Genomic DNA, 21922 nt, shown 5'->3' with positions numbered 1-21922 from the left:
ACACGTAAAAATTAACATAATAATATAATATAAAAATACGAGTTTATGAGCAGTATAACTAAGCGGAATTAACAGGAGACCGATAAAAATTGCACAACGAGAGTCTACATAATTTGCGTAAGTTATTATTAGGGTGACCAAACAAAGGAGCAGGAGACTTGATGTGGCATGGATTAGGACAAATTAATACGTACGTATTTAAAACCTGTCTGGAGAAGACCACTCGGGTTGATCGAGACGTAGAACGTGGATGGTATTAAAACCGATTTTCATGACACAGGGTGAAAGGGTGGATTGTATTCAATTGGTTCAGGACGGGTAACAAATCTTTTGTTTCAGGAAAGATAAGAAATTCATTGAGTATCTGATAGTTACTGATAGCTTCCACTGCAGTAGAAACAGCTTCATTAAACAATCTGAAACAAAACATATATTCTCAACCTTTTTCGCTGGTGTACCACTAATTATAATTAAATGTACCACTAACCAAATGCGTTCAGGGAAAACTTATTTATGTTAATATTATTTTTTGATTTTCTTACTTAGTTCGTGTACCGCTCAAAATTGGCTCGCGTACCACCAGTGGTATGCGTACCATAGGTTGAGAAACGCTGTATTAGAGGGATGCATATAAGGGTTGATGATTTCATAGTCAGGGGTGTCCACAACTTAGAAACGGTGAATTAACCACAGTGTCATACAGGTATTTGGAGTAATGGAGGCGTAGTTCCACGCATTCGTGTGTTTCGATGTGAGTTGTCACCTTCATGCCTCGTAACTTCACGTCCGCTAAGAGAGTATCCGGCAACCATTACGTAGGAGGCTTAGTGCGTCGTGACGCAGTGGAGAATAAAAAGATTTCAGTCCGTTCTAGGAATCCAATTTCGGTAGTGCAACGCCAAGCCAGTCAATCTAATATCTGTGTTTAAATATCAATATTTTATTGCAATGTTTTTATCATACGATATAATAAATCGTCTCACGAGCCCTTGTATGTCTGCGAACCGCCATTTGGCAACCCTTGTTACACGGTATGTCTGCCACGTGATGTAACTGGCGAAGTCGAACGGCTTGACTGCCGAGGGGACAGTAAAAAGAATCTGCTGACGGTGGCAAGAATTTGGTTCATCCGTTGGGTGGAAGCACCGATAAAAAGTGCCACTTGAAGATTCTAATATTGATAAAAACAAATTCTAAAAGTTGCTGAAATGGTCTCCGAAAGTCGCGGTCGGTGAGAGTGTTTTTAAACGAATTATTCTCTTCTCAGGTAAAAAATGCAGCAATTCTGATGGTCATGTTATTTAAGGACGCTCCGTTGTTGGGGGTCGACATTTCTTATCAATTTAAGGGCACTGAAATTTATTTGCAATTTGTTATGTACCTAGATCGTATTCATTACCCACTTTCCTTAATGCGAATTTAGAAATCCGCTGTATTTTATGTTGGCCGGCTGTAACATCGTTCTTTACTCTTCAATGACAGTGGAGAGCTGAAAATGTCTGAAATCGGAAGTGACGTAACAGTACGGTTGGCATTGCAATTTCAGTCAATCGTAATTTCATTGTAATTGTACGTGTGTAGATTTTGTCTGCCTTTGATTTATTACAGATATCTGTTGTACAAAGACATCATAATATCAAATTTTAAAAAAAACATGATTTTTAAATAAAATCGTTTGCCAATTAACAAACAAAAGAAATCCCTGCCTCGCCAATTCACCACGAATAATACAGCGATAATGCAAATGATAATAAAGATGATTACTTTTTTCTCGTTAAGAAATTTTACAGAACCGCGTGTACCTTACTGACAACAATTCGAATATCATATTTGCATATTTTTATATTCATTTCCAATAGTTTTTGGTATGAATTCCACACGGAAGTGTTAGGTGTAATTGAATAACATACAAATACAGGCTTTAAATTTGTGAGATTATAATAAATGCATTAAAAAGTTATAGCCGTATGAGTACATGAACTAGCATATCTAATATTTTCATCAGCGTTTGTATCACCCGCTAAATACTTGTATATCAGCTGATATGGACAAGCGAAGTATAATCTTCATATTTGTCTTATCGCGAAACCTCGTCACACGTCTCGGAAAATTAATTGAGAAAAATAATGTTTTTCTTCTAATTAGACGCGAGTTGGCAGATTTGGTTTAACCGTTTAAGAATCTGCCCTGACTAAAACAGCATTTGTAAACTCTTGTGACATTAATATAAGAGGACATTTAGTTTTTAATTATTACGGAAAACTTACATGACGGCGAAACGTAATACAAAAGTAGAATTTTGTTCCATATTTAATCTTCAGCTTATGGCTGAAGCAAGGGAAAATAATATTCTTAATTTAACTGTAATTTGGCTCATTGCCAGTGCTGATTTAAACTACACATTTGAGAGAGGGAGTGAAAAGAAAAATGACGAAAAGTGAATCGAAATTTGGCAAGCGATTGCAAAGCTGACATTTGACCCCTGAGAACCTGGTCTGGGATTGTAGGCCCTTGTATAGCAAACGTCTAACAATTCTATTTGATGGCACTTGAAAATGTTTTGAAATATCGATATTTACACCAATCGCTACGCCTAAACAAGAGTGAATACAGCGTAGCGAAGAGAATTTCACACACGCGAGGAAGAACGCTTTGATTTATTATTACTTCTCTCTTTTTCTCTTGTTTTATATTTTTAATAATACGAAGCAACAATTTGCGAGTTTACAAATATATCAAACAAATAAAACCATCGTCAGTTTAATAATGGTCAACTTAAAACGAGTGAATATTTGTTGCATTTAAGCCACTGGTTATATTTAGTTCCCTCCTTTCTCTCTCGCGGAAGGTTTCATCTCTCACTGACCTTCATTCCGCTGTAAATGATTTATAGTTTACAAGTTTACATTTTGGGCTTTGGTCTGTCTCTCTGGATACCGAAATGCATTGTAACCGCTAGAGCCCACTGATGTACAGCGTTCGTACGTTTCCTGGTCCACTATGGAACAAAAGAATCAACATAACAAAATTAAAGCTTCTTAAACCACGGTTTTAAGAACAATGATCATGTTTATTTGATAAGATTCAGCCTAAATTTAAGCGGTTGAAGAACGCAGTTAAAATTAAAGGACTTGGTATGGACAATATAAGACGTGAAGCACAAAAGCACTGCTTATTTTAGAACTTTCGAGAATAAAATCAACTAGGACGAGCCAAATAAAAAATAATATTTTTATAACTTAAATTTAGCAAATAGTTAGGCATTTTTCAATCTAGTCGCTGTTGTGTTCAATACATGTCCTTCAGTGCTCCATAAATGCCCAGATTCCTCTTGAAAATTCCTGTGGCCTCCTGCGTAGCCACTCGTGCACTGCGTGTTACATTTCTTCGTCGGATCGGAAAATATTTCCACCACTCGTCGCCTCCTTGAGTGACCGGAAGTTATGGTAGTCAGAAGGGGCGAGATCAGGCGAAGATGAAGGATGCACTCGAAACCCTTGTCCTCGATGGTCACAATTCCTGCATTGATTAATCAGTATTGACTTACTCTTACCATACTTCTACGTAATAAGAAGGATGTCTGAACATAATAAAGGATAAATAAAGATGGATAAAACTGTGTGCCGAAGAGCTTCATAATCTGGAGTCTTCACCAAATATTATTAACACGATCAGATTAAAAGGAAGTGAGACTGTCAGTACATCTAGGACTTTTTCATTTCTGTCGAGGCTTTGTCGATTCTGTAAATATTTGCTGACTTAAGCTGTAGATGAGCTTAAAAATGCATAAAGTCCTTCATGCATAGTGCCCGTTATTGTTGTCAGATTATAAAAAAAATTGAAATCATCGACAAATATTTAGCAAAAACTTCACCATTGCAAAATTTCATGAAAATACTTTCAGCCATTTTCGACTTGATACATGGCGAATCTGTCTGGCGCATTCTCGTATGTTTTCGTTGTAAATGTGCCCGAAATGTATCTCTAGGAGAGAAGGCGTGTACTATTTCAGTTAGATGAAAATTTGGTTCAGTGGTGGGCTTTTATAAACACCGTAATGAACCTTTTGGTTACATAAAAGGCAAGGAATATTTTGACTACCTGGAGTACTTTGAACATTTAAGGACACTAGTCCTTAAGTATAATTCTTCAGTATTCTTATCGGAGTGTGTCTTGTATACGTTCCACCAGTTAAGTCGTTAAGTTTTAATTACATCGATTCAGGATTCATCAACTGCATTAAGATTATTAAACGTCGTTAAGTTTTGTGTCACTCATTACAGCTGCAGATCTTTTAAATTGCCCGTCAGCGGTGAACACAATTAGTGTTCAGCTCGAGTGCCTCGAACTCGGGAGGTCCAGGGCGCCGAGGTTATATATCCTTTACTTCTCTATCTTCGCTCACTGCGTACAATCGAGTGCTTTTCTTCCTTTGACTTTCTCCTCAATTAATAATTTAAAATCGTCCCACACTCGACGTTGAGTTCAGAAAACGTTGTTAAATAAATGAAGTAGAAATTCAATTTCTGAAATATAATTTTGCAGGAAGTGTTGTTACGCGTTAAAATTTGTCCTGATAATTTCTAAATACATTTTGCGTTGTAATAAAGCCAGCGAGCATGAAAAGAGCTTGCCTAAACGGAAATGATAAAGATAAGATAACGTTAAGGGCAGATAATGAACAACGTAGAAGCAAACGTTTATCCTGACAACTCACACAGATGCACCACTCAGAGTAAACTGACGAGGAGCCTAAATCAAACACCTCTTCAAAACTTTCATGAATATTTCATGGAAATACAGGCCTCTGAGGAGCAGAGAGGAGGGGGAAGGGACTGTCTAATGGAAGGCTTCGTGTTATCGCGAAGACGATAATTTTGTGTTCCGTTTAGTTCCCTAGCTCCGTGCTCTGTTGCCTCAAGTGCTAAGCAAGATGCATATGCTGATAGGGGCATTTTTTATTTTAACACTCCACACGCGTACTGAGTCCATAAAACGTCGCTTCTAGATACGGCAAGCGAGCTGAGATAATGCAAACTGCTATTGTTTTTATAAATAAGGAGGGGATGAGAGCTGGGAGGGGCTGTACTTCTGTGTCTCAGTGTACAGCGCACCACATAGAATACGAAAATTTTTGCAATGAGTCGTACACGTAACTTGAGAAACATGAATTTAGCTTAGTGTACGTAAGCGAACAGGGGATGTTAGGTTTGTCCTTGAACTCGAATTCTTTCTGAACGCCATGTCAGAAACTGTTTTGCACATGTTAACGAATGTCGCGACATCTATTAACCAACGCTGGAGTTAAAAGCGTGGCCCAACCGTAACTTGGAGTGCTATTGTCAATTTTTTATTTCGAAAATGGTAGAAGAAATGTTTTACATATAAATTTCAATTCATTCAACACAGTGTTCCTTGCAATACCGCGTTCCCCCCAAAATATAATGATCCATGTATTATTATTATTATTATTATTACTACTACTACTACTATTTACTAATAAAGAATTGAATTGAATTTAGTGATTTTAATTTTTGCGTGTGTTGATATTTTGATTCTTGCAGTCATCTGTCCGCTGACTTGGTTTGGTGTGTGGGTGTACTGGAAAATATTTTATATGAAGTTGGGAAGAAGGGCGGGATGGAAGGAGGGGAAGTGTGTGTTCTCCTATCTTGTTGTGGTGTACTGATGTAGCGTTTAAATACTGGAGATGGTTATTGTTTATTTGTACAATTTGTTTGTAATTTTTCGTACTAATGAGACCCAATTTGTAAACAATTTAAGCTATCTCCTTTTCAAGTAGTTGAAATGCTATTATCAACATCATGCAACTGGACAGAAGCACTCAAGTAAACCCCCCCCCCAAAAAAAAAAAAAAAAATTGGCTATAAAATACTCGCCAGCGCAAACTCTACCAGTTATCATTCTGCTTGGCAAGGCCCGAAAGGCATTCCGATTAGAGACATCTACGTCAGCGGTCGGTAACCTTTCTCACGGAAGTGTTTAACGCAGTCTTTCGCAGGCAGAAATTCCCACCAGCATGGCACACGCTTGCGTGGCGTGTATACTGACGTCGGGGAAGGACTTCAAGCAGCCCTCTTCCCACAGACCCATCAGTCTTCTGGACACTGTTTGCGGTAGACTGGAGCTCTTGGTACAAGCGTGTATAACTGTTACTGTCCACAGATGACGAGAATAGCCCTGCTGAGGGAAGTCGTTTCTAGTGTGGTGCAGGGGGAATGTTTACTATCAGCTGAACTAGAGGGCTGCTATTGGTGGGAAGTTTGATACGTCAGACCTTTACACTACTACACACAGACTGAAAATATCAAGCAGTTGAGAGTAGCGTGTAGTGAGTGACCTCTAATGTGTTCTGCGGGTGTTGCGATAATATTCTAGATTAAATCGCTGTGTCGCTGTGAGGCAATCTTAAAGCTGTACCCATTTGAAAACATGAAAGCCTGTTGTCTGTTGTTCGTTCAGTGGTTGTGGAACGAATGCTTTTAGGATGGGTCGTCACTCACCGCGAAATCTTGCGCATGCGCGTTTAACGAATTCCTAGCAGGGATTTTCTCCTGGTCTGCGGACTGTACCAACGTCCGACGGAACATCGGACTGACTGCTATTTGGAAAGTCTTCCAGACACATCCAAAATCCCAGGCCAGTCTAGTTTTTCGGAGAGCCTATACAGTGGGTCGAAACGGCACGACACTTGATTCTCAACTGAAGTGGACACCCCCACGTCAACCAGGAGAGAAAAAAAAACATCGAAAATTGGACGCCACTAGACCCTTCCTTAATATGACAAGTGGCTGTTTATCAGAAACGTTGTGTTGCTTTATAAGCATTTCGTTCGTCCCATGATAGGTTAAATTGTATTTATTTCTGATCTGCTTCATGTGTTCTTTTTGCAAAAAATTCGATTTGTTTATGAACTCTGAATGTTTGTTTTCCATGCAATATTTATCGATAATGTGTTTCTAGTTGCACTTCGATGCTGTAACGTATCGAGCCACCGAGTACGGAATCAAATGTTACTATAGCCGACATTAGATGGCAGCTCTGACCGCTACACGAGTAAACAGCTCGCAGTTTCTGTGTAAGGCTCGATGCACACGAGCGAGTTATTTTCGCGAGCTCGCCGCGTCATTTTCTCGCGCGTTTTAGCAGTACATGTGAAGCAATGGAGCAATGCACACTATGGCGCTGATGCCGCGAGTTCGCCGCGAGGACGCGGCGAGCAATTTGCGCTCGCCAACCACTGCTGCTTCGCAGCGAGTTCGCCGATCGCCGCGAAGCAGCAGACTGTGTGAAAGCATTGGGCAGTGCACACGTGGTTCGCAACCCTCGCAACAGCTACCGCCTTCCAGTCATGAAGGAGGTATTGCAAGCCTCATCGCAGAATCTTTACTTTTGTTGGATGCATCCAGTTTTGCTGCTAGCTCATCAAACGACTTTATACTCATACGACAATAATTATGAAATTTACTTTCATCTTCTCTTAAATCTGTAAACATTGTCACGAACGCCCCTTTTAACAGCCTTGAACTAACCAACGGGTGTGTCCAATACTTCCTATTGGGTTTTTTAAGGATGTATTCATAAACGAAATAGGCAAAACTACACGTTTTCTTCAGTACACATCCATTTTGGTTGCCATCCAATCTAGTACTGGTGGGAGTTTTTCGGCGAGAAAATGTCGCGCGAGCTCGCAGCGAGGAAATCCGTGACAGTGCACACGTAGCGTCATCGCTGCGAGTTCGCCGAAAAACTCCCACCAGTACTAGATTGGATGGCAACCAAAATGGATGTGTACTGAAGAAAATGTGTAGTTTTGCCTATTTCGTTTACGAATACATCCTTAAAAAACGCATTAGGAAGTATTGGACACACCCGTTGGTTAGTTCACGGCTGTTAAAAGGGGCGTTCGTAACAATGTTTACAGATTTAAGAGAAGATGAAAGTAAATTTCATAATTATTGTCGTATGAGTATAAAGTCGTTTGATGAGCTAGCAGCAAAACTGGATGCATCCAACAAAAGTAAAGATTCTGCGATGAGGCTTGCAATACCTCCTTCATGACTGGAAGGCGGTAGCTGTTGCGAGGGTTGCGAACCACGTGTGCACTGCCCAATGCTTTCACACAGTCTGCTGCTTCGCGGCGATCGGCGAACTCGCTGCGAAGCAGCAGTGGTTGGCGAGCGCAAATTGCTCGCCGCGTCCTCGCGGCGTCAGCGCCATAGTGTGCATTGCTCCATTGCTTCACATGTACTGCTAAAACGCGCGAGAAAATGACGCGGCGAGCTCGCGAAAATAACTCGCTCGTGTGCATCGAGCCTAACGTTCAACAGAATAAACCAAGGTCTTTGCTGTTACGAGCCATCATTTCTCAGTTTGTGTGAACAATTTTGATCGTCCTGAATTCAGCAGTGCTTTTGGGAAGTGAAATTCTGAAGAAATAGAACCTTGTTTACGTTTGCTTTTGTTAGTTAGTATAACGAACTATTTTCAAAGGTACAGCTGTTCTGATACAGGTTGATCGAAAAGTTAGGCAAAGAATTCTCGATATACGTACTATTTGCCTAAAACAAATGTAATTGAAATCATGGAAGAAATTATGTTATATTAAGTGTTCGAAATGTCCACCACGTTTAGCATGTTTGATGCAACTTGGTGAAAGTTTCGTGAAGTACCAGACGAGATACTGTCGATTTGTTTGGCACAGGAGAATTGGAAAATCTTTCCCTGAACTCATTCTGACAAGTTAAGTAAGAACGGGATATATTTGCACTCCGGCTTTTGAAATGCAGCTGACGGACTGGCGCGAGGATTATATATAGCATGGGATCTTCCATAATCACAGCGATATTTTGTGTTTATTAATACATTCGAATTGTATTAAATTTTAACCGTAAATAATTATTTTCATGTGGGTTGCGTGATTTTTCGATCTTCCTGTGTCTCTCTGTTTCAACACAGGCTGCTAATTCCGCTACATGCACACATCACCATCGATCGGCTGTTCTGTTGTTGAACGCGTATGGAATTTACATGAGGTACGTACGATTAGAATTTTGCCATATATAGAACATGAAGATATAGATTTAAAATGGCTGTAAACCAATATATTGCTGTTTTCAGATTAGACAGCTCTTGGACACGAGTTTATTAAAGTGGTCTGTTTAGACATTTTTAAACTTATTCGCGCTCTACGACAAACACTAACCTCACAAATTTAAAATTGATTAAGAAAATTATTTAAACTAATGACTTTTCGCTTTTGCATTAAATTCTATGCTCGTATTTTCACTTTTGTACAGTGAAGCAAAACAATTTTTTACATGAGAACGCTAAACAGTTGTTATCAAAATTAGGGAAATTTTGCAGTTTTCGTGTGTCTAATCGCAAAACATTTTTTCCCTGTTATCAGAACTACGTTAGCAGTTAATTCAATCCCAACTGTGTGACCAGTTTGATGGAAAACGACCGAGAATTTAAAGTTTAGAGCAAACGGGCACATAGATACTCCTAATTACATACAAGTTTCTCAGAAGGACGTATACACAATGCTGGTATAAGTAATGGTTGTGTATGCACTTTTTGGGATACCCTGTGTTTAAAATGTTTATTTATTTTGAGAACAACACTGAGTTTGAGAGTACTTTGTCTGTCATTCTCGTCTCAGAACGTAAGGATTGGAACATGTAAGTACAGAAATACAATTTAATCCGTTGCTTTGCCTGAGTGTAAAATGTGATACCTCACTCTGAAGGAAGAAGACAGAGCTCGGTTGAACGAAGTACTGAGAAGGATATTTAAACCTAATAAATTAATTTATATTATTCATAAAATTATATACTATTATTAATATTGTCATTATAATTGAATTGAATTATATGATTATTGTATTTACTATGTTTTGTTGTGCTACATCTGTAATTGGCCGTCTGGCTGTAGATGCAGAACTCTAATAAAAAGAAATTGAATTCAATTGAATAATCATCTTTATCAAATCATTGGCCGTCTTATCACTCATTATGTGAGTCTTGGATCGAAATACATTTTAAGTAGAATTTGAGGTTTTCACGACAGTGAGTCTGAAGTTGGCTGACTTCTGGGTTGTAGCGACGTGTGGTCTGGTAGAAGTTTATTAACGTTTCAGAGGCCCTTGCTGCCTCCATCATCAGGGCGATGAGTACTTATCGGCCTGATGATGGAGTCAGCATACTTTATATACTTTTCGAAAAAGTTCAAGACAGATTAATGGAATGACAAGGGATTGGAGTTTAACACAAGAACTACCGGTTATAATTCTGAGAAATGAAGTTTAACTTAAGAATGACTAAACAAAAGTCAGTTACATGCTTATAGATGACGGGTTAGCTAAGTAAGAAATCTGTGTAAAGAGTGTTAAAGCCGATATCCGAGTACAAACGCTGACTTGGGTAATGTTGAACCAGTGACGCGAAACTTAGTTTTTTGGCATGAACTTCAAGGCGACGGTAGAGTTCACAATAAGGGGCTTAAAATTTGTGATACTTTAACATATATTTTTAGTAAAGTAAAATAAATCTGTCCCGTTATATGCCATATGGGCACTTTACAGGGGGGGGGGGGGGAGGCGGTATAGTTCCTAATTATTCTTGACCTCGGAACTAGATGGTGATGAGAGGTCAGCCTCACGCTCCGGCCGCGTTTTACCTACGGAAAAGTTTCCGGGTACCCACTGGATAGGAGATGAGTTGGGCCCCAGAGCCAGTCTCATCAACATATATTATTAGGGTATTGAAATCAAGTGAGATGAGCGGTGCAAGTAATACGTATCAGAGAATGAGAACTGTTTACAAAATTTTAGTCGGGAAACCTGAATAGAAGAAATGAGTACTGAGACGAGTAAAATGGGTCTTAAAAAAGTAGGGTGTGAGAATTAAATTATCTGGTTCGCTGTGTGGTCTAGTGGCGGGCTGTTGTGAACACAAATTAGCTCTAGGTGATTTCTGATCACCTGAGTAACTACCAGCTTCTAAACAGGAATTGTGGAGTTAGGTCGGAAGTTATTAAGTAAAATATATAAACAGACACAGCGAGAAAAATTGCAGAATTTTTTCTATAATTCGTAATATAACAAAATAAATTACATGACTTATATAATTTACACATACAATTCATTATACGACGTATCATTTTGAAATGAGTGTGCATATTATTTGTAAACTGCTTAAGTATCTCATTTCAGTGAAATATGACAATTTTGTTCAAGCAACGAGACTCCATTTGCTGAAAATATCGCCAAAGTCTTCTGACCTCCATCTGAGAGCAGCTCCTAACAATATTTAACGTTTCTCTGAATGTGGTTGCTATGGAAACCAAGGCACTTCAAACCTAGTCCTAGTAGCATGTCTGTAACGAATTTCATACGTACAGTAACATTTAAAGTATCGAATTTCTTTTCCAGATGGAAAGAGAAATCTTTTCTTTAAATGAGAATGCATTGGACCAACAAAGTATTGACCATTGTGTATGTAAAATTCTATTTGCAGCTTGATGAGGTCCCTGGCTGGGCTAAATGTAAAAAGTGCTCCAGACAATTCAGGAGAATTCTTTTATATTACTGTAAAAGAAAAAAAGAAAAGTCTGGCCAGTAGCATCCATGCTGAGTTCCATTTGAATTATCTGAAAACACAACAAGCAAATACTACACACGGTATAAGATGTCCATTCTGACATTTGAACCAGGGACCTTCGGAATACGAAGCAGGCGTGCTAACCTCCTGGCCTCGACGTTTCGCTGTAAACACAAACCTTAACACTGCTTAAAGTTAAGTAAAGCGGCATGTAAGGGACAGATAGGAGTATTTACAATTATAACCAGTGTCCCATTTGACTGAATGCAGCGAAAGGTGGAATCTCACAAATAAAAATGAGAAGACGCATTTCGACCCACAATAAAGGGCAGTAATGGCGAAACATGGCGGGTTGCTGATTGCTTACAAAACTTGGAGCTTCTTGACCAAATGAGGAACTACCAGCTTCTCAAGAAGGACTGTGCTCTACGGAGATTAATATCGGTGTCCGAAGATGGCTGTCGTCTGGGTTGTTCAGCCGCGTAGTGATCGCCCCGATGATGGAGACGGCATGCACCTGTTAAACGTCAGTAATCTTCTGTTTCGTCCTTGTGTCAGGGCCTAGTATTTCACGCTCTTTTCACATTCGTTCATGTTATGATTTTCCAGCCAGCCTGTACTTAATCTCGATATTTTGAACGCCTAGGTCACTGGTACTTAACAAAATGTTAATCTATTACATTCTTCTACGAACTGTATGCGTGTTACAAAAAGTTGTATAAGCGACAAGTGAATCAAAGTATGCACGCACGCATGTGTACACACAAGCTCACAATGGTTCATGATCTGGTCGTGACTTAAAGCACGCACACCAAGAGGAACATTTTTGGAAAAAAGTGTAATATAACGACATCATTGCAGATTGGAATGGAAGTTATAAATCCGGGCACCACCGGGAATCGAACCCGGGACCCCAGGATTACAAGGCCATTGTTCTAACCGCGGCGGTCTTTGTAGGTTATGAATATAGAATGTTACCGCTGTAGTAACCCGCTCGGACATAATATGGCCGTCCATTTATCTGTTCCTCGGACTGTTGCGTTTTTCAACGGGACAGTAGGTCCTGTTGTTGGAACTTAATTTTGCGTAAGAAAGACATTGAATTAAATCAGCGCAAGAATGATATAAGACGCAAGAATGCACTTGGGCCATATAAGTGTAAAGGCGGTCTACGTGATGTGGTATGAATGACATCTTTCGAGCCTTGTCATTTCTTAGATGACTTGATGGAAATTTATGAAATTGAGTAACGGAGGTCTTTAATTGAACGCGCTGGGCCGCCTCACACCGAAACAATTTATGACAAGCAACAGGCGATGCAAGACAGATGTCGCTTGTAGGGACACCAAGCATTACTTTGTGAACAATTCACACCAAAACGAAAGTATATCAAATCTAAAACTTCTTGACGATGGTGAAGAGTCAATTGAATAAAAATTTCCTTGGATATTATCCATCGTCTAGTAAATATAAAACGTAAAACGACGTTTCGGAGATGGGACTCTATCTCCGTCTTCAGGTTCCTACACAGTTGGGCCCACTAGATAGAGCTAATTCCTATCTCCGAAACGTCGTTTTACGTTTTATATTTACTAGACGATGGATAATATCCAAGGAAATTTTTATTCAAAAGTAATTTAGTTTTTAAATTATGGAGGTTTGTTTATATTAGCGTACTGTAAAATCTTGTAAGCCAAATCATACTAGATAATAATAAGGCTGATGAAGAATGACAGATTAGTAAGGTCGTGTATATTATAGAATATTATAAAATTACCCGACAAGGCTGGCGGAAAGTTTATAGTGCATATAAAACACTTTATTATTGTAAAATCTGGCAAAGCAGTGCAAAAAATGAAAATTATTATCTTCTTCTAACTACAAAAGCTGTGAACCGTTAATACGTAGAAAATATGTTTTGCTGCGTTGTACAGAAGAACAAGCATTGTGTATCGTAGGCCGTGGATGAGTAGATAGTCTTTTGTTTCAGTGCGTTGTAATTTAAAATCGTGCTATGTTGTAGGCCAAACACAAAAAAGGAAATTAAAACCGTTACATATATTTGCTTAATTAACAAATATAATATGATCTTTTGTACCACAATCTCAAATATGATCTTAGATTTAACTTACAACTTCGCGCCTTTGCACTGTACGTAAATGTACATACGTATTACACTTGTTTTAACAACGTTCATATTTTCCCATAAAGACCAAAATACCATAACAACAAATAATCATATTGTGGCTGTAGGGAGCGATCCCCAGCAGGGGTAAAGAAAGGATTTTCTTCTGGCATCTGAGTACAGACCGGCTCTGGGGCCCACCCAGCCTCCTCTTCATGGGTACCGCGGTCCTTTCCCCTGGGTTAAGCGCGGCCGAGGCGTGACGCTGACCACTCACCCCCATCTAGTGCCCAGTTGTAATGAGAGAATATATTCTCTCCCCCCGCAGCGCCTAGATGGCGTGTGGAGACATAACTTTACTTTTGTTATGGCCAACGTAATAACAACACAAAATTATAATTTTTTTTACACGAAGACCAAAATTTTGCTGCAGTAAATGTTCACCAACAGCCAATCAAAGAAGCAACCAACCAACATTGATAATAATACAGATAAATATGTCATGAAATGATTATTACACTGACCAACATTTTCACAAATTACAAATTTGATCTGTTTTGATATCTCGGATTGCTTGCTGCAAGCTGCTAGTTGCTTTTGGATGAGCCCTGTCTTAACATAGACATTTGACAGAGGTGAATGGTCAGGTTAAAGCCTGGGTCGAATTGCACCCGGGAAAATAGCCCCCTGCCCTCCCGTACCCATAGCATAGAAAGGTGATTGGATTCCAGAAATGGTTTAGCGCCCCATTTCGGAATCAGTTCCCGACCGCTCAATCACTTTACTGATGAGCTGCTATATAGGCTATAGGCTATATTGTAACAGATGAAAAAGTTACTAGTTCAACAAAGCCTTCTCGTATCAGACCCTCAAGGTTCAACACCAGTTATGAACGCGCTTTGGACACGATACAGAATCAGTTCCATCCACCTTATATGCTCAGTTATCCCCAGTTTTAATTACACAGGCCGTGCAAAACGAATAACTTTGTAGATAGCCGGACTTTGGTCTGATTTGGCCCAAATTTCAAAAAGTACAGAATTCTTTTTGCCAATTTTTAACCTTGACAGCAGTGACTGGTATTAAAAATATGAGGGACATTCTCTTATTCACCTTGGGGACCAAAACTTACCGTCAAATGTCTTTCCATTCCAGTAGCCAAACAATGATTTCACATTTCAGTGTTCTTCACGAGTTTTAAGCACAAAAATTCAACAACTTTAACAACACAGAACAAAGTAACACGTTTGGAAACCTGTCTCATTCACGGAAGCCGTGATTCAGTTGTTAAGCAGTGCGCATGCGCACGTGACAGCTTCTTTTGGCATAAATTGCTGTTCGACAATCATTCCACTGCTGACCTTGGTGGAGTGATATTGTGGAGTGCATTTTGTGAACTCTCTTTACTCAAGTCATAGAGACTAAGAAAAGAAATTCAGGCTAGCCATTACGTCAACAAGTCTTGCGTTTTTAGTTCTTGTCTTCATATAACATGTCTTTAAGATCTGAAGGTCAGTGGCGGCTCGTGAATTAGGCAATACATCACTTACAATATTAACTAAAATATTATAATATTTGAGATATGTTGACTGTCTGCATACTGATAAACATGATTTAATACGATGACAGGTTAATCCGTTCGCAGAATATATTTTTAATTCAAAGTTTACGATGACCCAAAACTGTCTTTGAAGATAAAGGATGTGCGTGAATAACAAGAAGAAAACCAGTCAGGTAAATATCATTACCACATTTCCATCCATTAAAATGAAGTGTTTTATGCGCTTTATAAATAATTAATATTCATAATATGCTGTGATAAGATGCATTTTAGCATTTACGTACTGTTGAATTTATTTAAAAATTATTTGTAGTGACGTAGGTTTTATTGATGTTGGAACGTCTGATGTTTTAATTTGGCGATTTAAATAAGTCCCGGTTCACATCATCCATACGGTCGCTAAGCCACACCATGGCTACCCCATCTGACCCCATTGCAACGTCTCAGCCATTAATTCTCTCTAGTCTTTGAGCACTGTCACATTGCTATAAATGCTCAGACATTTTTAGTTTTGGAAAAATGAAAAGGTCACAGCGGGACGAACAACGAGAGAGATGTGTTCCGACATTGACGTCCATGTACTGCGTGGGGGGTACGCTTTTATGTTGCACAATACGGCTAAAAATTTAACGTTTTTCGACTCTGCTATAAACGTTCTAAACGCCGATGTTAAAATACCTGGTTGACTGTCTCTTTTGTTTATTTTCATGAATTATCGTCTATTTATTCATCTGTCAACAGCTCACACTATGTAGCGTCTAATGTGGATGATTAAGAAACGATGAATTGTAAAGGATATGGAAGGAACCTGCCATGGTATAATTAAAGGTACTAACCTGACAATTGCCTGGAGTGTCTGAAGAGAACCGTGAACTCAGAAGAACGGTTTCCGGATAAAGATTAGAATTCTGGACCTGTAGAATGAGATCGGCAATGCTAACGATTACCACTTTCAATTGTTTTGAAGGAACAATTTCACAGCAACCGAGTTCGTTGACAAACAACAGATGACGATGATCTGAACGTCTGGCTCTGATATTCGAGACTGTGGGTCTGAAGACTCCGGTCTGATTCCGGATTGGACTGTAACAATCACGATTTTACTAAAATTATAAGCAAATCTCTTTTCTTTAATGCTTGTAGCAAACGGACAGAATGCTGTTAATGACGCATTTACAAACAAACACTGTGACGCTGAATACGGGTTCGTATTGACACATGATCTGACTTCCAGCCAAATCACTAGTGTTACCAGTTACTGCTCAAAAATTATCCCTGTTATTCAACTGTCAGCTCTCCTCTATTCCTGCAACCCTGTCGACTTCCATATCATATCCTCTTCCCATTGTCTTGTCCCGTGAATTTCTCTTACTACGAGTTTCGCATTTCCATTTCGTGTCATATTCAATACGGTTTTCCCTTTTGACTATGTTAGGTTTAGGTCTGTAAATGTTGGCTTCAAATTTCCATTGAGTAAATCATGACGGTTTTTACAGCTTAACAATTTAAAAACCCGAACGTAACTGAACTATCATTCTACTGAATAATTTTGTCGTTAAAAATGAAACTGTCGTGTTTATTGATTAAAGCAGAGAAAATTTTCCTCCACATACACTTTTGCAAACTTTACACAGTCGAACCAATAACGATTGTGCTAAGCGCCGAGATAACTTCATATGAAGCTTGAAGGATAATATTAAACTGGATATTAGAGATATATGATGTAAAATGGATTAATATGGTTTAGAATATGGAGCAGTGGAGGGAACTTGTGAACATCATGGCAAGTCTTTGGATTTCATATAATGAACTAACTAACTTTTAAATAATAACTTGGCTCTGTGGAGTTAATTGTGGTATTTCATACGTTTGATATTGTGTTTACCTTAATATTATTACATTTCATTTTCAGAATCACCTTAAACCTCTCGTGCATTTAAGTAATTGTCTTGAAGGTAAAACAAGACGTGGTTTCGAGTGTCGTCGTCTTAAGGTCTCTAGTGGCGCTAGTGTAGCTGACTGAGTCAGTTTCCCGCCACGCACCGTACACCTTGATTTAATTTTGGGTTCTTTGTTAAGGAAATATTAAATTTACCGCCGAAAGCTCTCTCTCCGTTTCCTTTAATGCAGCTGCTTGTGGTCTTGTAATGCGTGGGTTTTCTTTCCATCTTCACAAGAGGGACGCGGACGCCGTGACCCCGAATGTCTGAGCGACGTGGGCGTCGTTCACTTTGCCGCTAAGAATCTGATGTCTCTGAACACCACAAAACGAGAGACGACAGTAATGGTTCTTTCCTCCATTTCTTTCTCTCAGTACGAAGTCCTTCGATTGTTATAGCCCTTCTGATTGAAAAGCGTGGTACCAATGAGGCGCCTTGAAATGATTTCCAAACACATCAAAAGCCATTATCATCTTTTTATAAATGTATATGTAGGATTTGACGTTTTCACAGCGGTGAGTATGAAGATTTCTGTCTTCTTGGTTATTGCGCCGTGTAGTCTGGTAGAAGTTTACCGCCGTTTCAGAGGTCCTTGCTGTGTTGGAGGCAGTATGACCTCTGAAACTTCGGTAAACATCTACCAGACTACACGGCGCAATAACCAAGAAGACGGTAATCTTCATGATATGTATTATTAAGACCATGGTGCAAGGATCTTGAGAAACTGATAGTTGCTGCGCTAGTCAAGAAAAACCCTTTTTAAAGAATATTGGAAAATGTTACAGTTTTAATGCAAATCCGTAATTTTGACTCTCTCTTCAGCCAGTTCATCGTACAACACATCCTCACGCTATATAATATTAAGAATTATTTTTAATATTATACTCATATGCACCCAATTCTTCTAAGTCGGGTATTTCGACTATACTTTTGTAAGCGTTTATTGAGGCCTATCTTTTATATAAGGCATACCTTCTGTAATATCTTATCTTAGTAGGCACAGATTACATGGGACATAGTTTTACCTGGCAACGACTTACTAGTTGAATGAGCAACTAGTAGAGGTCTTCGGCGTGGGTACCACAACTTAAAATTTGGTCTGTTTCGGCTGTGTCCAGATTTGTGACCGGGGGTTGGGTCCGAATGCAGGGTCATACGGCGGTAGGACCAGCGGCTGCATGGTCTGCGTGAGAGGCCATGTGGCCTTGACCATAATCTGGTCTTGTGTGCACCGTTCGCAGTAATAACGTTGTGGGTCCGACTAATCTCTCATTTTTATCGAATTATAACTCGCGTGTGACGTGTTGTAGCCATAGCGGAAATTATTCGACGATTAAACAGTCCTTAAAATGTACGTCGACTGTTGTCGCTCTATCTTGTTGTAACCAAACAGTAGAGAGTTTGGTTCTGACATTGCCTCCAGTTTTTTCTTTCCAGAAGATATAGTTCGAAACTTCGCTACCAATTTCCTGGTGTTGTTGAGATCAGGAACCTTTCCATGCCACCCAGTGTTAAAATGCCGTGTGATTATTCGTTGAGTTCCTATTAAAAACGTCACTACTACGAACGCACTTCACCGAGCCAACTGCTGATACATGTTTACTAAAATGGCGTCTGTAGCTGAGCGCTGTAGCATAGAGGCCGAGCGAGAAGTGCTGGCACTTGCGCAAAGGACTGGTTTTGGTCGTATGAGACGGACCCGTCCGCAGCACGCGCTAGAGGGGTGCCAGCTTCAGTTGGTCTGTAGCTCTAGCTGTGTTTAGTTCGGTGCGTCACCGCAGCTGAGACTGTGCTACCCCCACTACTACTGAACTCCCCTCTCTCGGCTTAAACATCGCGCATTTAGGTGCCACCATTACTCGCGCGACCTCTACTTGGTTTCATCCTCTTCCCAAGGAAGCCAGAGTACTACTCTAATAAAACTGCCACACCCTGTGTTATCTTCTAATCTACGCCTACGTATCTCATGTTTCTTTTTCCTTTCAAGACTTCAACTTCGACTTCAGTTGTTATAAGCAGAGCTGTAATGTGAGAATGTTTTTAGAGCAAAGTGTTTCCAGTAACATCCGGTTTACGACCGTGTCGTCTCTTCACGAATGTTATTATGGACGTTAAACCGGGTTGTCTGTCAAATGGTCGCAACTTTTATGGCTGTTTTACTGCTCTGTAGAAAAGACTGCAATCAAGGTTCGAATACCAGACATCGTTGATGCGGAAAATATTCTCGTGGGGGGTCGCTCGATCACGGTCTCTGTAGTCTTCGTAACTATCTGGGATCTGATCGATGTATATAAATAAATAGCTGAAACACATATTCCCAAGCAACAATTTTTTTGAAATCATGTCAGACATTTTAGGGACAACTCTTCATTCTTATCCATATCCCTTTTCTACCAATTCTCAACGACCCATTTTAATATTATCCTCACATATTCGTTCTCCAAGTGGTCATATTTCAAGAGGTTTCCCTCCAAATTTCTGCATGGGTGCCTTGTCTTTCCCATAACCATCCAGATCCTAATAGTATTGAGTGAACTGCATAAATCATCACGTTTCTTATTGTGTAACTGCTAACTGGCGATTTGTTTCGTAATATTTAGGACCAAATCAGTCACATTTTCGTGATTCATGTTTACAGAAAATATGTCGATGTCACCTAAGGTAACGAATAACTGTGGTGTGAACTAACACGTCATAGCATTGTATTTTCCTTGTATAACAAACAAACTTTAACTGAATATTATTTTACCCTGATATTAAAAAAAGCTTTTTCATGTTGGAAATGTGACTCCTAACTGCTTTCTATTCTTTCCTCGTATGACCATAATATGAAACGCGGGTGAGAACGAGTGGCAGAATTGGGAAGAGGGATGCACCTGCTCCCTTCTGACTGAGTGTTCCATTGAGTACCTTGCTGTACAGCAAGAATGCAACCCAATCGCAAGTCTTACACGCGCTAAAGTTTGAATGAATTAAGACGGCGCTTTACTGCGTAGAGATACGAAGACACTTAAGTCCGCCATATTGCGACCTGTTTCCACCCACTGATCAAACATCGCAGTCATAATTAATGTCAAGTTTCACGTCGTATTTTTAAGACTAGTTCTCAAGATGGGGCAGGACACTGCCAGGTCTCCTTCGGGATACAGATGTCAGCACAATTCAGTCTGTACCCAGATGTCTGACAGTCCAAATGTGGAGGTGCTTGTTTTGACATTTCGTATTTTAATTGAGAAAAAGAGCGACAATGAAAAGATGACGAGACTGTGGATAAAAGGCGTGTAACGAGGGTGAATTTCATAAATTTTTTCAGGCTGCTCAAAGACCACGTGAAACACAGGCAGTATTTCGCCAAATCAAGATGTCTCTGGTTTTTGCGTCGCCGGTGTGACTTCGGGTGTCATCGGGAATAGCTATAACAACCGAGAGGCTTGAGACATTAAATCTGTATCTGCTTTACATTATAGTTAGAAGTGTCTTGCTCTGACGGAGGACCATGGATTGGAAACACGTGGAAAGAAAATGCAGATAAAGCAGATGTGTTTGTGACAGATGAATTATTAAAGAAGGAACGAACAGGGAAACAGCCGAACAAATAAATTTATTATAATTTTGAAACGGAGGTTGGATATTGAAACAAGAAATGCTAACAGAATTTTGATCAAAATTTATCTTGGAATAGCTTAACTTGCTGCAACCTATGAAGGCCGAGGAGGTGGGAGAATTTAATAGGATAAGTTTACTAGAAACTATTTTGTGAAGAAATTAACAGAACCTAAGCGGTCATTATTTTATCACGAATGCGATATTAATCTCTAGAATATTAGTCTCTTTGTGTATTACAGCGCAGTTACATTGTGAACAGCGTAATTAACCCAAAACCCGTTGTTATCTTGTGCGCGTTATATTTGCCCCTCGCGTGATTTACGAGAATTACCTACAAATACATCCACCGCGGTTACAGTGTGGAGCAAAGGTCTTTGAGGAGCTGATAGTCGTTCAGAGGGACAAGAAATTATCCGCCTCTTATGCAGGCAGAAGGCTCGTTGCCATGTTCATAAGAGATTGCTAACGAACCTTATCCAGAAACATTTAAATCCACTCCACACCCTCAAGTACTTTTAATATCTAGCTTAATATTATCCTCCTATCTCCCGAGTTGTCTCTTACCATCAGTTTTTAAGTATCATTTTACAAATTTTGTTTCAATTATTTTGACGAAGACGAGTTGAGAACGTCACCCACGTATGTGTTTTGGCATCTTTTATTCTTTCCGTTTATTAGTTAAAAACGTTTCGGCATTTTTCTCTGTTTCTATCATCAGGTGACAATATTAAACCTAATCTCTTGGATCCAGTAGATTGAAGTTAGCTCTAACCAACAGCCCCATCAAATCACGTGTTACACATTCGCTGATCACGGATGCTGAGGCAGCTTCCGAAACGCTAAAGGAGGGAGAGACGAAGGAAAAAATATTAGCTTATCTAAAATTTTGTATGCGTTTCTCATCTGTCCCATGTGCTACATCGCCAACCGCACATCATCCTTGATGTAATCACCCTAATCTTATCTTCTGAAGGGTAAAACTTCCATGCTAAGGTGGCTTGTCGCGTCCAGAGGTTGCTGATCGAGGAGAAGGCCTCCAGATAACGGAGGGTAGGAGCTAATGTGT

At 39.5% G+C, this 21922-nt stretch overlaps 1 long non-coding RNA gene across 5 annotated transcripts in view; it reads left to right on the top strand.

Moving 5' to 3' along the window:
- Nucleotides 1-15115: 15115 nt before the first annotated feature.
- The window catches only part of LOC110836663 (uncharacterized), a 70998-nt gene continuing 64191 nt past the window's right edge, over nt 15116-21922 (top strand). For 4 of the 5 annotated variants that reach the window (XR_002545404.2, XR_002545405.2, XR_002545406.2 and 1 more), the window contains exon 1: nt 15116-15483. This is a non-coding gene — a long non-coding RNA (uncharacterized LOC110836663). The remainder of the gene's footprint in view (nt 15484-21922) is intronic. The other variant, XR_015532912.1, reaches the window with a different exon arrangement.

The sequence above is a fragment of the Zootermopsis nevadensis genome, unplaced genomic scaffold, assembly GCF_977971745.1.
Source record: "Zootermopsis nevadensis isolate Lab colony 2312 unplaced genomic scaffold, Znev_1.0 Znev_ptg000003l, whole genome shotgun sequence".
Classification (NCBI taxonomy): Eukaryota; Metazoa; Arthropoda; class Insecta; order Blattodea; family Termopsidae; genus Zootermopsis; species Zootermopsis nevadensis.
This window is presented reverse-complemented; position numbering and strand designations above follow the sequence as displayed.